The 16398-nt window shown below is 31.2% G+C and overlaps 1 protein-coding gene across 4 annotated transcripts in view; it reads right to left on the bottom strand.

Moving 5' to 3' along the window:
- The window catches only part of LOC107454977 (adherens junction protein p120), a 231545-nt gene that overhangs the window by 114508 nt on the left and 100639 nt on the right, over positions 1-16398 (bottom strand). For all 4 annotated transcript variants that reach the window (XM_071188186.1, XM_071188183.1, XM_071188187.1 and 1 more), the window contains 2 exons: positions 12621-12674; positions 7722-7819 (listed from right to left, as the gene is read on the bottom strand). The gene's annotated coding sequence lies outside the window, so the exon portion shown is untranslated. The remainder of the gene's footprint in view (positions 1-7721; positions 7820-12620; positions 12675-16398) is intronic.

Raw genomic sequence — 16398 nt, 5'->3', positions numbered from 1 at the left:
ACCTGTTACATTTGAACATTCCAGTTAGGAAATATCACGGGAATGAGAAATAGAGGGAGAAACTTCATCCCGTCATTTTGGTGGGAGAGAGAAGGAAGGGATTAAGCATTTTGTAAAATGGTTTCATTTTTAATTTACTTTAAAATGAGGCTAATGCATTTATTGAGTGACAAAAAACTATTGGACAAATATTTAGCTATCTAGGATAAATTAATTTTTATCATACTAATTCATAAATTTATTATATTTTGCAATGCATTTTGTGAAATGGCGTACCTATGTTAAAATTATTTAGGATAATAAATTTACAGAAAGCTGACAAAACACAAAATCAATTGAAGGGAAAAAACTCACAGATATATTTTGAATCTCCATATGATTTCCTTTGATAATTAATTATTTGACTATCAAAGGAAAAGAAAAATGAAGCAAAAGAAAAAGTTAGGAACTAAACCGTTGATCAGGGTGTCTTGTAGGAAAAGTGGATAAGCAGAATAAATGAAAGGTTCCATTCATTTATCACTTCACTTACAATCTGTGACAGTTCTGCCTGAAACTCAATTTTCTATTTTTTACTCTAACACACATTTTCTTCATTGATCGAGAAATGTTTGATATCATCGTTCAGAACATTTTACACTAATTCAAAAAGGATGCCATCAACTGTTTGTTACTACTTCAATGATGGAAGAACGTGTAGAGAAATAAAATTAAATGGAAAACAAAATTTAAAAGTTTTGAAAATATATTTTGTTGTTGTTTCTAATACCACTTGGCAATGCCAGCAAGCCTGCTTGGTGAAACCAAGCGAATTTAAAGCAGAGGGTGCGTTTTTTGTTTTTCAGTGGTGCCATTTATGAGGGCAAGTATACGACTTCAGCACACACACACGTCACAACCCGTTTTAAAGGGCGGACCCAGTCATGCATCCACAGATCGTAATTTTGGCCTGAGCCAGAGAACGATCTATCTCTAACTCAGCGCCTCCAGCGGTGTTTTTTACTTTATATTTTATAACCGATATTGAACAGGCGATCCAATTTTTGGGATTACGATTACTAATGTTCAACTCCGTGACCTTGTAACTTTGAACCCAATCCAGAATACAGGGAAACACCTGGTTCAAGCATTGGAAGAAATTTTGCGTTCGTGGAGGACTTTTTGATGGAACTAACCCGCATTTGCGTTACATGGAGAAGAAAACCACGAAAACCTCCCACGGTTAACCTGACGGCAAGGGGAGTCTAACCCATGATCTGCCTACCACTAAGGATATTTTACGTCAGCTCTGTGGTCGGTGCGAGGCGGATGCGGAACTCTTATCAACCAGCCATCGTTGGGATTCGAAACCGGTTCACCCCATTGAAAGGCGAACGCTCTTGCCCTTTGAGCCATTACAACTCACCCCAGTGGCATTGATTTCGTATGGGAACTAGGAGGACTTAGTGCAAATGTGCACTAGTCACCATTTACTATAAGGGGAGTCTTCAGCAGGTGGGGATCGAACTCATGACTTCTTGGACATGGACCTAACGCCCTACCAACCAGGCTTTTCCGGCCTGAAAACAAGTTTTAAATATTATTACAAGTAAATTAAAAACATTATTACAATTTACAAGCTATTAGTGTGGAAGTATTTAATAGGCCCCTTTTAAAATTCTTAGTGAGAATATAATTCATATAAATAACACAATTTCAAAATAAAGTGTGCTGAACTATAATAAATTTCTTGCAACCTTTATAAGTTGATCCAAATAATTTAAACTTGATAACTATAGTTCAACTTGACCATTTTACCCCTTCCTTCTCGCTCCCGTGAAAATGACGAGGTGAGATTTCGCCCGCTATTTCTCGCTCCCGTGATATTGACGGGTTGGAGTGTTCAGTAGTAACTCGCCAATAAGAATAAAATTAATAAATTTTTTTTTGCCCGGAAAAAATTTTATTTCTCATTTTACAAACCTGATGGCAGTACCAGGTTATTTTTAAGGTAATTGTAAATAGTTAGTTTATTTTAAACTAGTTGCAGCACTAATCAAATACGTAAATAGGCACTTTTATGACCGTTTTCTTGAAAATTAACCAATCGTTAAGGGGTTAATACGGCTTATAGTAAATTTTCCCCATATTATGGTTCAAGTTACTAATAATATGGTTCAATGATGAACCGATTTTTCTAAAAGTGTATTTTTTAATTTTAAATTTATCGGGGAAAAACCTTTACCGAAAAAAGAGTTTAAATTCTTTATTTTTTGCAGTCTATTTTTTAAACATACATTACAGAAAATTGGAACGAAGTTTTTGTTATTCTATATTAAAAGAGCTTACTCAGAATACAAAATCCTTAAAAATTTTAAAACTTTTCCACATTCAAAAAAACTCTTATGATAACTTATCTTTCAAATAATGATAAAAAAAATTGCTATCTTAATTAGAATATGCGAATCAGTTTTTAAGCTTATCGAACTTCTTGCTTACTGCAATGAAATGTGCGATTTTAATATACAGTTAAACCTCTCGAGAGCGACCACTCTCGGTTCTACAGTAAAATAGTCGCTAATGGAGGTTGGTCGTCAATCGAAGAATACACCCTTGTGCAAATTAATTGAAACAAATTTTTTTTTTCGTGTTTTTTAAAGAAGATGTTTTGGGGTTGTTTCGGTTACAATGGGGTTGGACCTTTGCAGCCTATTGACGGTATGATGCGTTCTGAGCAGTACATTACTATTCTGGGTAAAAAAGTTGTTCCAGAGTTGAAGAAACGATACCCTGATGGAACAGGGATTTTTCAACAGGATTTAGCTCCTTGCCATACGTCCAAAATTGTCAAGAAATTCATGTCTGAGAATCAAATTGAGACATTGGAATGGCCAGGGAACTCTTCGGATATCAACCCAATTGAGAATCTCTGAGCCATATGCAAGAATCGCCTATTAAATATGGATTGTACAACTATGGAGAAGCTAATAACGGCGTCAATTCATGTGTGGTACTAGGACACAAATATTATAAATGTCTGTAAGAAAATTAGTGGAATCCATGCCGAATCGTGTCCAAATGTTAAAGTGTCGTGGAGATCATATGATGTACTAAAAATTTTTGAGTTTGTAAAATTTTAAATAAAATAGCATTTTCCCTTAGTTTTCTGAATTTATTTAGTTTGTTTCAATTAATTTGCACAAGGGTGTATAATTATGTTAATGATAGAACTATTATAAATAAATAGACAATTATGTTTTTCTTATACGTTTGCATTACTAAGTTTGCAGTGCTAGTTTTATAGCATAAAAATTAATTTACTTTAAAAAATGAGAGATTTATTTGAGATGCTCAGTTTTTTTTTTTATAAAATAACTTTTTTCTTCTAACTTTTGACTCTAAAACTAAATCCTTGAAAGAATCGTCCTTAGTGCATTCTGACATGAGGTTGTCAATCTCTTTCAGAGATCATCAAAAAGAGATATCTAAATAAAAGTCACTCAAAAATATTTATTCCAGGCTTATTGCAAAGTGCCTGAAATAAATAAGGTTGACTGCAATAAGCCAGAAAAGTATCTGGTTTAAAAAATACTTAGAACTTTCTCTGATTAAGCGATTTAGGTGACACATTGTCAGCGTGTATCGAGTTTGAATCTCAGCGATGGCTGGTCGATACGAATTCCGCTCCCGGCTAGCACCGACCACAATGCTGACGTGAAAATATTCTCAGAGGTAGATGGATCACCCCCTTGCCATTAGGCTAACCGTGGGAAGTTTTCGTGGTTTTCTTCTCCATGTAACGCTAATGCGGGTTAGTTCCATCAAAAAGTCCTCCACGAACGCAAAATTTCTTCCAATGCTTGAACCAGGTGTTCCCCTGTATTCTGGATTGGGTTCAAAGTTACAAGGTCACGGAGTAGAACATTAGTATTCGTAAATCTAAAAAATTGGGTCGGCTGTTTAATAACGGTTATAAAACTGACGAGAAAAGCAGTTTTTCAAAGGCGAAAAAATACAACGATTTCCGTTCCACTGTGCAAGTTCCGGAAAGTATTTATTTAGAAACAATACTGAAGAACAGTTTGATATAAAAATTTTACATTTAGAAATATTTGCCTTAATCTCTATTCCCACAAACCATTTATTTCTTAGGCAACTATGAGATAATAAACTAAAAATTTTGACTTAAAAAAAATCCAAAATAGTGTATTTCAAAACTGGCCTGTTTCGATTATTCTTTCCGGGTATTTTACTTTTAACTTAAAATTTACTCTATTATTCAAATCTGAAAATAAAATCATTTTATTATTCAATTGAATTTTCAGTATTTTTATTTTACTAATACTTTTTATATTCATTGATTCATAACAATTCCATTACATATGGAACGCAATTTTTTTAAAAATATGTTTATCCAAAGTATTTCAATGCAAAGGAATAAACTCGTTGATAGAATATTAAAATGCATATCTATTATATTTGTACGAATATGTGGATAAATAATGTATTTTAAACGAATCAAAGCTAGCGTTCCATGGCTTTTCTATTTTTTCTCTAAAAGAAAAAAAAAATAACCGGATTTATCTCACAAAAATAGAAAGGAAATAATTTATTGAGGAACAAAAGCGAAATGTTTCTTTCAAGATTTTGTTTTCCTTACGGGAATGGCATCTACACAATAAACCAAAAGCTATTCTAACAGAATTGAAAGAAACTTTTTTAGAAGAGATTTTTTTCTCTTCCTCTTCCAGGAAAACATATTTATTTCATAGTGGTGGGCATCGTATACATATTTTGATGGTCGGGTTAAAATCAGCCTCAAGTAAAGGAACGTTATGATTTCTTTTTTTCTTTCTTTAAGCTAAAAGCTTTCAATACATCGTTTAAAATCGATACACATATAAAACATCCGATTACATTGGTGCACGGTTTTTAAAACTTGACAAATGCGATCTGGTTTGTCTTATGACAGAAAATCTGAGCCGTCTTTTTATATCTACAAACAAACACACTCAATGTACTAAAATCATATGTATATTCGTATATCATTCTATGGCTAAATTATAGATGCACTATAAGATGCCATGTTAAATCTTAATTATCAGTATATTCTATTTAGCTTTATTGTTTTTACGGGACTGAAACCGGTTTGCAGTTGTTTTCATTTGTGTAACAATCGGTTAAATTAGGCGATATATAATATAAATTTGACGACTAGATAAATTAGACGATATGTTATATAAATATAGAATATTTATTATATCTGGTATTATATTATTATATTGTAATAATCAGATCAAATTATTAGACGCACTGTAGTTTTTTAATAATTACATATTTTGCACGAGTTTATAAATGCAATACTTTTATATTTAAACATAAATGTAACGAGTCATTATAGAGGAGATTTTTTATATACTTCCTATTAGCATTTATTTTTTACGTATTTCATTACAATGTTAATCAATTAATACACAAACGTAAGCAAGTGCAAACCGGTTTCAGCCGCGTTAAAACAATAAGCTGTATATTATCACCTGCTAATAAAGTTTTTACATAGAATCTTATAGTGTGTCTTATAGTTTGAACAGGGTATATTATTACGATATGTTCTTTATGTATAGAAAATCGGATTTCTCAATATATAAATACGAGGGTTGTAAATTAAATAGTGGCAACTTAACCTTGAAACTCACAGAAAGGCGGGCATGCGCAAATAGGGTATGGGTGCGGTGAGGTGGCGCTGTTGTCGATATGCAGAGTGCAAAAAACAGTCGATTTGCTTAGAAGGGTAGTTGTTGCGTGGCGTTAAAGTGAGGAGTTTCGTTTCCATCGCTCTAAAGCANCACCAATGTGGTTCAGTCAGTCTACCTTTATGTCACTGGCAATGTAATAATTAATAACAGAAAATAGCACCAGTGGACGAAAAATTATAGCATCATTGGACAGAAATGAGGTAAAGATGTCAATTTAGATATTTTGTGAAATTACCTTGTGCACTAATTTCTAAAAATGAAATTTTCAAAAGTAGGACTTCCATGACGTATACAGTTGAACCTTCATTGTATTTTAAGCTGATGATTAAGTGTTTAATTTCTGGTTTTAGAGTAGTTGCATTTAAAGGATTGCTTCAGAGGGTGCTGTTGTTGTTGTTACTTTACGTCGCACTAGAGCTGCACAATGGGCTATTGGCGACGGTCTGGGAAACATCCCGGAGGATGATCCGAAGACATGCCATCACAATTTTGATCCTCTGCGGAAGGGATGGCACCCCCGCTTCGGTAGCCCGACGACCTGCGCGCGAAGTCGNCGCCCTTCTGTGAGTTTCAAAGTTAAGTTGCCACTATTTAATTTACAACCCTCGTATTTTGAAGTCCTCAGCATATTGCACCAATGTGGTTCAGTCAGTCTACCTTTATGTCATTGGCAATGTAATAATTAATAACAGAAAATAGCATCATTGGACAAAAATGAGGTAAAGATGTCAATTTAGATATTTTGTGAAATTACCTTGTGCACCAATTTCTAAAAATGATATTTTCAAAAGTAGGACCTTCCATGACGTATACAGTTGAACCTTCATTGTATTTTAAGCTGATGATTAAGTGTTTAATTTCTGGTTTTAGAGTAGTTGCATTTAAAGGATTGCTTCATAGGGTGCAGAATTGTTTTTGGACCATGGCATTACGAATAATATCCGTATAGTTTTTGATCACGATTATATAAAATCAGACTCTGACTGTAATACAATGAATTTAAATCGTATTATTTATTAACATTTGTTTAAATTACTTATACCCTTATTACTATATTCTTATCTAAAATCGTGTATCATTGTATAGATTAATTAATTATTAATTCGATGGTTGGGTTAAAATTAACCTCAAGTAAAGGACCTTAATTATTCTTTTCTTTTTGTTTCTTGTTAAAAGATTTCAAATGATCGTTTTGAATCGGTACATTTAGAAAACATCCAATTTTACGACTGACAAACTCAATGCTCAATGAATTTTAAATGAATTTGGATGAATGGCTTTGAAAAGTCGTCATGATACAGGGATTGGACGAATTTCCACTTCTATGCTTGCGCTATGGAAACGATCTTTCTTTTAAAATAGGAATGCACAACCTGCGACTGTCACTGCGCGGCCCACGGAAGTTTCTGAATAATTTTTTTTTTGAAAATTAAAAAAATGATTGAAAAATTTGAATCGCACATTTGAGTCCTCACTTTTTAATGCGCTCGATTTGCATAGATTCTATCGTAAGTCTATGTTTGTCTATTGTTTCTTCAGCAGTTGTTGCTACGAAATTCAAAAACTGTTTTTTTTTTAATGTATTTCATTACGATATTACTATGCGCGAATTTTGAAATTGAGTAATCACTTCTTGACTCACTTTATTGTTTACAATTTTATCGTAAATCCAAGTAACGTTTCGATCGTTTTTTTGGGCATTTATAGCAACCAATTTCCATGTGGTTTTTAAAATCCCGAAACACGCATTTAATTTCTTACTTTAGCATTATTTATATCACACTATTAGCATTATTTAGCATTATTTATCACTTTCTGACGTGATTTATTTGTGCCGATTTCATCGGAAATCTAAATGCTTTTTTATTTTTTAATTTTTTAAAGGCTGTTATTGCTACGCTTTTCCCCGTGATTTTTTAACTCTCTTATTTTTACTACGATATTATTATTACACGTGAGTTTCAAATCTCCCATTTAAATAATCACTTTTTAGCGCGCTTTGTTTTGCCGATTTCATCATTATATTTGGCATCCTTGTAATAAATAGCTACATATTGCGAAAAAAAAAATTCTTTGACAGTTTTCTGAAATTTCGTTTCAGCGTAACTCACTCTAAATCTTTTAATTTGCAGACGGAAAACGTAACTCTAAATTACAACTGAAAAAACAACGTAACGTAACCTTTCAAGGTGACCTTTTCAAGCAGGGTGAAAAATGAATTCAGGATGATTTTTGTTTATTGCAAGTAACTGACCGATAAGAAAGAATAACCTGGTAACCCTTGTTGTACATATGTTGTTTTTTACATTCAGCACATGCTGATTGGAAAATTTTAGGTTTTCATCTGAAATATAATTTTTTTCGGAGGTATCAGGGATTAAATAATTTTATACTACGAGAGAATTTAGCGAAAACTTCATCGAGATTACAGAGTATCGTTTTCAAACCTGTGTTACGACGAAAAATGTACGATTTTTTATATAAATGTTACGAATATGTTTGTTAATAATAACCGGTTATCATTAATAATCAAAACGCTTTTTTAGTTAAATTATTTCAACTATGCACATTAATCACATTAAGTGGTTATTATTAACCCCGTTGCAGAATAGCAGCGACACGGCGACATTGTCGCAGAACGTTACAGAGTTCTTGCAGAAAGATTTTTCTTTTAAAAAGTTATATATATATATATATATATAGATANTATATATAGATAATAACAGGGCTACACCCTTGTCATCATTGTTGTATTCAGCTTGAATAAGTTAGTTGTAAACCATATACGTTCTCGAAAGATTTATTTAAAGGTAGGCTGGTGGTTATATCAGTTCACATCCACACTCCACAAGGGAGGGGGTGTGGACAAAACTCCGGATGGTTCCGTCAGATCAGACAGGGAACACATTATTCAGCAGGAGACATGCGAAAACCATCACTCCCGCATTAAATACTAATAGAAAATGAGTAAAAAGGCTCAGTCTCGTAACCTTACGCATTAAGGAAAATCATTTAATGCTTCCTAATATGGAAGTGAAAGAAGGACAAGATTCTAAAAATAACTCCTCCTTTGAAATATAAATCTAATTATAATTCAATGGTACGTTTTCAGCCTTGAATTCCCAAAATAGAATATTTCTACGCTTATTCTTTAACAAAGACATTTTATGAAAACGAAAGAGTATTAATGCTTTTATTAATACAAAAGTATTTATAATTTTTGTATTACATCTATATATATATATACATACTTTTCTTTTCTACAGAAATTTACACGTAATATTTGAATCATGCATTCACGTAATCACTTTTTGACACGCTCAATTTACGCCGATAGTATCGTGAATCGATGTAATGTTTCGATTGTATTTTCGGTAGTTATTGATATTGATTTTCACGGGGATTTTAAATATCCCGATAAATTTCAAACAATATGGAAAATTCGAATCGTGCATTCAAGTGTATTTACTTTTTAAGGCAAAAATTCTATTGAATTTTTGGCAGTTATTGCTATTGATTTCTCAATAGTTTTTAAATCCGATATTTTTTATACGATATTATTTATTACAACAACCAAATCTCGAAACGAAACACGCATTTGAGTAATCCGATTCGCGTGATTTCATCATCGATCATTTTTTCGGCAGTTACTACTACGGATTTCATGAATTTTAATTATTTTTTTATTGTGATGATTAATTTCAAAATGCAAAGAAGGAAATAAGTTGGGCTCCTCTCCCACGAAATGAGAGAATATCACCCATAATATTAGAATAAAAATTATTACATGCTCAATTAAAAAAAAATTATATAGTTTTATTTCGTAAACACGGCCCTTTTGTTATTTTAAATTAGCAACATATATGTTTGATATTATTAAAAGTATCGTGCAGAAAGGTATTAGTGCTAGAGAGTTTTGAAGCAGATAAGTTGAAAAAATTCAGCCACAGGGATTATTAAGTGTAATGAATCAGGCATAATTTACTGAAATTTCAACTCAAACGTAATTTTTAGTCAATGTGCTGTGGTAATAAATCTGCTTTAACGATATTCTTTTTTTAAATACCAGTGATTAAGATCTATTGGGGTACATTGATCGATTTCTTTTTTTTTTTTTTTTACAATTCACAGGTCAAAAAGCCATCGTCTATCCATCATGACTTGCAGATAAAAACAACTGTTTTCTTAAAAGCTCATAATATACGCCAAACAATGACCGAAAATGTAACAATGGGTTTTTAAAACAAAAGGATGAACAATTCAGCATCATCCAGGAAATAACATTTTTATTCTATAGTGACTTGCAGCGATTATTTAAAATAGGGGAAGGAAAAAGGAAGAAATAATAAGGAAGTTTAATTTTCTCGTTAAGAGTGCATTATTTAAAATAATAAACCTTAAGAATAAAGTAAGCAAATACTTCTCTGAATAATAAGCAAAAAAGAAGTATTAAACAATTTTTCAAGTAATATTTACAGTCCCTCGCCAAATTATTAGACACACTATAAGATTCTATGCAAAATCTAAATTATCAGGTTATACTGCTATAAAACTTTATTATTTTTACGCGGCTGAAACCGGTTTGCACTTGCTTACGTTCGTGTATCAATTGGTTAAAATTTTAATGTAATGCGTTAAAAATAAATACAAATAGAAAGCGTATAAAAAATCTCCAAAATAAAAAAAACCCCATTATATGTATGTTTAAATATAAAAGTATTGCATATAAACTCATGCAATTATTAAAACAGTAGGGGAGAGTGGGGTCAATTGTAGCATTTTTTACTTAACTATTTTTAACTAACAAAAAATCCAATATATTATTAGTATTAATTGACAGACGAATAAAGTAGACTAACCTCTACTAGAAAATAAATATATACCTTATTTTAAATGTTATTATATTAGTTATTAACAATTTTTGACAGTCGTGCACTTGTTACAATTGTCCCCACTTACGGGGTCAATTGTAACAGTTCATAAATTCAACTAAAACATAGTTAATTATACATATTATCATAGTTGTGATATATTTTTTTATTGATCAAAATAGTAGTGATATTTTAGGAGTAAAAATAATAATGAGCAGAGACCTAAAGGGTTAAACTTTTAACTTTAAGGGGTTAAAAATTTTAATTTATGCTGTGAAAGGTGACAAATAAAATAATGCACATGCAACATAATATAAATGATATAGGAAACTATTGGTGGTTCTTAAAGAGTTAAGTAATGGTTTGTAAACATAAGATTATTTATTTTCAGCTGTTACAATCGTCCCTTTACTTATTGTTACAATCGTCCCCAAGACGCCATTTCAGCTTCATTTGTTAAAAACAATGCTAGTTAATTAACAAAACTAATTTTTTTTTATTGAAATGTTAATTAAGGTGTCCACTTACATATTCGGTTAATAATTTTTATTTGTTTAAACAAAATTACTTTGTTACAATATAATATTCTAATACCAAAAAAAGTACTTACGTAGCGTGAAAATATCTTTTGTGATGTAACTCTTTCAAAAGTACATAAAAATGGTTGCCAGCAGGGGTGTACATGTAGATTTATTAAATACACCTTGTGCGCCACCTAGGAATCAAATCTAGAACCCGACACTCAAAATTTTTGCTCTGTTACAATCGTACCCTGTTACAATTGACCCCACTCTCCCCTACAGTGCGTCTAATAATTTGGTGTAATTATTATAATATATTAATATACCTGATATTATAAATATTCTATATTTATGAAATATATCGTTTAATTTGTTCAATGGTCGAATTTATAATATATATTGTCTAATTTAACCAATTGATACACGAATGTAAACAAGTGAAACCGGTTTCAGTTGCGTAAAAGCAATAAAGCTTTATAATATCACTTGATAATTACAACTTTACATAGATTCTTGTGACTCTAATAATTTGGTCACGGACTGCATTAGAACTTAGTGACATTTTAGTGACATTTCTTGTCTGTGTTCTCAAGCGTTGGCACTATTAGCCTTTTAGTCGATGAGCTTTTTATTTTTGATTTAACTCAAAATACACTTTTAAAAATAGACATACCTTGATATGCGTATATAAGAAAATAAATACACTTAGAAATGCGCTTTTAAGATATTGGAAAAAGCCTGAAAAGCGGATTTAAGAAAATGGATAAGGACGGAATAATACGGAATTAAAATAAGGAACTTTATTTTTCTCGTTAAGAGCGTATTGTTTGAAATAATAAACTTTAAGAATAAAGGAAGCAAATATATGTCTGAATAATAAGCAAAAAAATAAGTATTAAACATTTTTTGAGCAGTATTTATTAGAATTGGGGGATTTAGTGACATTTTACTGAAATGATTAAATTAGGTTCAGATGTTGTTCTTCTTTGGTATGAAAAGTTTACTCTTGTCCGCAGGAATTCTATGAAACTCAGTTAAATTGTTTGCGTCAAAGATGAAATGCGTATTTTAAAAAGTAAATATAGTTAAAAATATGTGTTTAAAACATTGGAAAAAACCATAAATGCGGATTTAAGAAAATGGATATAGCTTAAAAATTCATATTTAAGCAAATAGACAAAGCTCGAAATGCATATTTAAGAAAATGGTATATCTCAAAACTATTTGAGAAAATAGACTTAGCTCAAAATGCATGTTTAAGAAAATAAACAGGGTTTGAAATGCGTGTTTAAGAAAATGGATACAGCACAACAATTCAAATTTTCAAAACTATAACGCCACCACAATTGACCACTCACTACCAAAAGATGAAAAAATTCCTGCAATAGCAGTGTCTTCAATTTTATGAAAACTTGACCCACGGGAAAAAATTCGCTAGGTCTTGAACGATGTCTGAAATAAAAAGCTTAGTGACCTGTCAAAAGGTAACTTACTTAAAGTTGTCGTAGTCTGTTTGTAGTCAAATGCATTTGAATCCTTCTTCCTCTCTAAAAAAAAAACACGCATATTATAGTTTATCTTTATCATATAAGGTCTGAGAAATTAAGAACTTATCAAATTAAATGTATATTTAAAAGTTCAATAACACTAAAATAAGATTTTCTAACGAGAAGTTTTAATTTTATCGAAAATGTCACTATTCAAATTCGTCAACGAAATAATATCAGTAACATCCCGATTTCACGGTAGTCTATTGGAAAAATGTTCAGCTATCAAGGGTTACACAAAGCGGTTTTCAAAGATAAAAGATAATGCACAAACAGCTTTTTTTAAATTTTTATGCAAAAATCCTTAAATGGTAAATTTGGTCTTTCGCTAACCAATTTAATTTTTAACGTACGATAAACAAAGAACAGCATTGTGAAGTCATGAAAAAAAAGGAAATGATTTTCTCAAACAATCCAAAAGATAATAGTTTTGTTTTAGTAAAGCGTTAATCAATCATTCATTCAAGTGTTCATTCAAGGCTAAACGTGTTATGAAGGAATAGACGCTTGTTTTAAGACTTAAACTTTTGTAATATTTTTTTTTTTTGCATTTTATTATTATGAAAAACTTGTGAATTGAATAATTTTCGAATGAATAGAAGAAGTGAACCGAAACATCTCAATCGTTTATTTTTTTCTTCTAATTTCGTAAAAACATTTATTTCTTTGAAATCAGAATAAATGCAGAAATTCAATGCACGGTTCAGAAAAACAATCATTAATCACAGTCAAAACCGGATCGTTGACCCAGAAGTTGCGAAGAATGGTTTTGTATATGATAAAATAAAACCATTTCGTTCAATAATTGAGCATAATTTCACCTTTAAATGTTAGAGAATTTTCTTATTTAAATTTATATCACAAAAATTTGTCTAAATTTTTAGCAAGTTGCTTTTGATTTGAAGTACTTTCATAATTTCTTGAAAATCGTAGATTAAGGAAGCGTCCAGCTGTGGACTGAGGGCTAAGACACGGTTCCCAGTAGCAGGGGTGATTGTGAGCCCAAGTCAAAATTCCGGAAAGTTTCTTTAGTTTGAAAAAAAAAACAACAGTTTAAATTGAAAAATTAGAAAAACATTTAAACAAGGTTTTTTTTCCCTTTTTCTCAATGTTTCTTAGTTTACTTAAAATATATTTAAAATTTAACACATACCTATACCATTTACATATACCTATGATGACCTGGAGAAGTAATTAAAATTTACAAATATGTCTTTCTTTCTAGAGTTTATGATTATAACAACTATTTACTGATAAAAAATGAATATTAATCACGAATATAAGCTTATAAAGTATCTCTCTGACTCTCCCTTACAAACAAATAAAATAAACTGTGTTTTTAAGTTCCACCTTTGAAAATTTGATTTCCGGAAACTTCAGTGATCAATGATTTTTTGAAACGGCTGGACCTTTGATCTCCGGAAACTTCCGGATCACTGTTAGCAAAAACTCCGGAAATCCGGATTTTTCCGGAGCACAATCAGCCCTGCAGTAGTTGATCACCGAAGTCAAGCAGCATTGGCAGCGGTCAGTGTGTGGGTGGGTGATCACTTGGATCAGTCTGAGTAGGGACCGAGAGTGTGCTGTATTAGTCCTCGTTAAACTGTTTTACCGTAAAGTGTTAGACTTCGCGCGCAGGTTGTCGGGCTAACGAAAGGGGGTGCAATCACCTCTGCAGGAGGATCAAAATTGCGGTGGCAAGTCTTCGGATCATCCTCAGGGATGTTTTCCAGACAGTCACCAATAGCCCATTGTGCAGCTCTAGTGAGACGGAAATGAGCTACAACAACAAGATTAATGATACAAAAAAGAAACTTGCAATCGAAACAAATTTGTTTTCTGAGATTGTTTCCTTAAAAATTTCACCCAAATATAATCGAACAGGGCTATAGGAAAAAGATAAAATCAAATAACTTGATACAAAATAACAAGAGTGCGAATTTGAATGAAGTATTATGCTTAATATAATTTACCTGACCCCAACCAACAATGCGGTTTTTTCCGTTTTCTACTTTTTTCAAACCATGCGTGAAATAGAGGTCCCACTATTGCGTCGAAGAATATTTTCCAAAAAAGGAACTTCTTGAAGCGAAACTTAAGAAAACAGAGAGAAATCCAAAACCTTGCGATCTTTCAAGTTATTTGTGCCTGGTGCCACTTATTTTGATGGTTCGCGTTTATTTACGCAATTTCTAGTCGACAACGATTTTTATTTTGGTTTTGTTCAGTTTTTCAAGTGGTCGGACTTATTTCTATTTTTTATCTCCTGGTTTGTCAAACAGAATGAGAATGGAATGTATTGCTGAAAAAGAGAACTTTCTAGAGAAACATTATATATATAGATTATTGTAAATACACTATACTCTCGATATTTCGAACTTCGATGTCTCCGAAACCCTGTCATGTCAAAAAAATATGCTTTCCCTAAGCATTATATGTCCACCTAATGTTTATTTGAATTCCTCTGTCGAAAGGGGTTTCTAATCTGTAATATCGAATTTATTTCGAAATAGAAAATGAATGTATTTCGGAAAAATCCCAATGTAAGTTTATTGTAAACCAATTCTTTTCTATTTAATGCATAATTATTTTTGTCTTACTTTTAAAATTAAAATTATAATTGCTGCATTTAGACTTATAGTCAACTATCATTACATAGATATTTATTTGTAGTTATTCTTATATTTCATGACTCCATTTTTTAGAGTAATATTTTAGAATATATTTTTCTACTTCTTAGAACGAATTTAGTCCTGAACTTGCCATCTCGAAATATTTTTAGAGTCATTTTTTTTACTTCAACTAAATAAACTAAGTACTATAGAGATGAAAAAAATCCACAGTTTTTGAAAGGCTGGAAGAAAAAAAACTAGAATTTTGGAGAATATTCGGAACTTTGAAAGTAAACAAAACTGTCCTATTTCTGATAAGAATTGCGAGATTAATGTATGTAATATAACAGCTGAAATCTAAAAGAGATTGTATTTAAGCAGCTTGATATATAGTATATTCTCGATAACTAGAAAACCTTGTTATTTCAAAAAAATATTTTTCCCCTTTGCTTTATATATCCACTTAATGTCAATTTGAATTTCTATGTCGAAAGGTTTCTTCTCAAAACCTCGCTATGTCAACTTTTTTTCAAAATAGAAAATGAATTTTTTCGGAAAAACCACAATGTAAGTTCATTGTAAACAAATTGCTTTCTATTTAATGCATAATTGTTCTTGCCTTACTTTTAAAAATAAAATCATCCTTGTCGTATTTAGACTTATAGTCAACTATTATTACATACATAGTTTTTAGTAGATTTTCTCAGGGGTGACTGTGAGCCCAAGTCAAAATTCCGGAAAATTTCTTGAGTTATAAAAAAAAAGACAGTTTAAATTGAAAAAAATGTAAACAAGTTTTTTTTTCCTTTTTCTCAATATTTCTTAGTTTACTTAAAATATATTTAAAATTTTACACATACCTATGATGACCTGGAGAAGTAACTAAAATTTACAAATATGTCTTTCTTTCTTGAGTTTATGGTTATAACAACTATTTACTGATAAAAAATTAATATTAATCATGAATATAAGCTTATAAAGTATCTCTCTGGCTTTCCCTTACAAACAAAAAAATAAACTGTGTTTTTAAGTTCCACCTTTGAAAATTTGATTTCCGGAAACTTCTGTGATCAATGATTTTTTGAAACATCTGGACCTTCGATCTCCGGAAA

This window comes from Parasteatoda tepidariorum, chromosome X2, assembly GCF_043381705.1.
Source record: "Parasteatoda tepidariorum isolate YZ-2023 chromosome X2, CAS_Ptep_4.0, whole genome shotgun sequence".
Classification (NCBI taxonomy): Eukaryota; Metazoa; Arthropoda; class Arachnida; order Araneae; family Theridiidae; genus Parasteatoda; species Parasteatoda tepidariorum.
The sequence above is the reverse complement of the archived record's forward strand: the minus strand, read 5'-3'. Positions and strand labels throughout refer to the sequence as shown.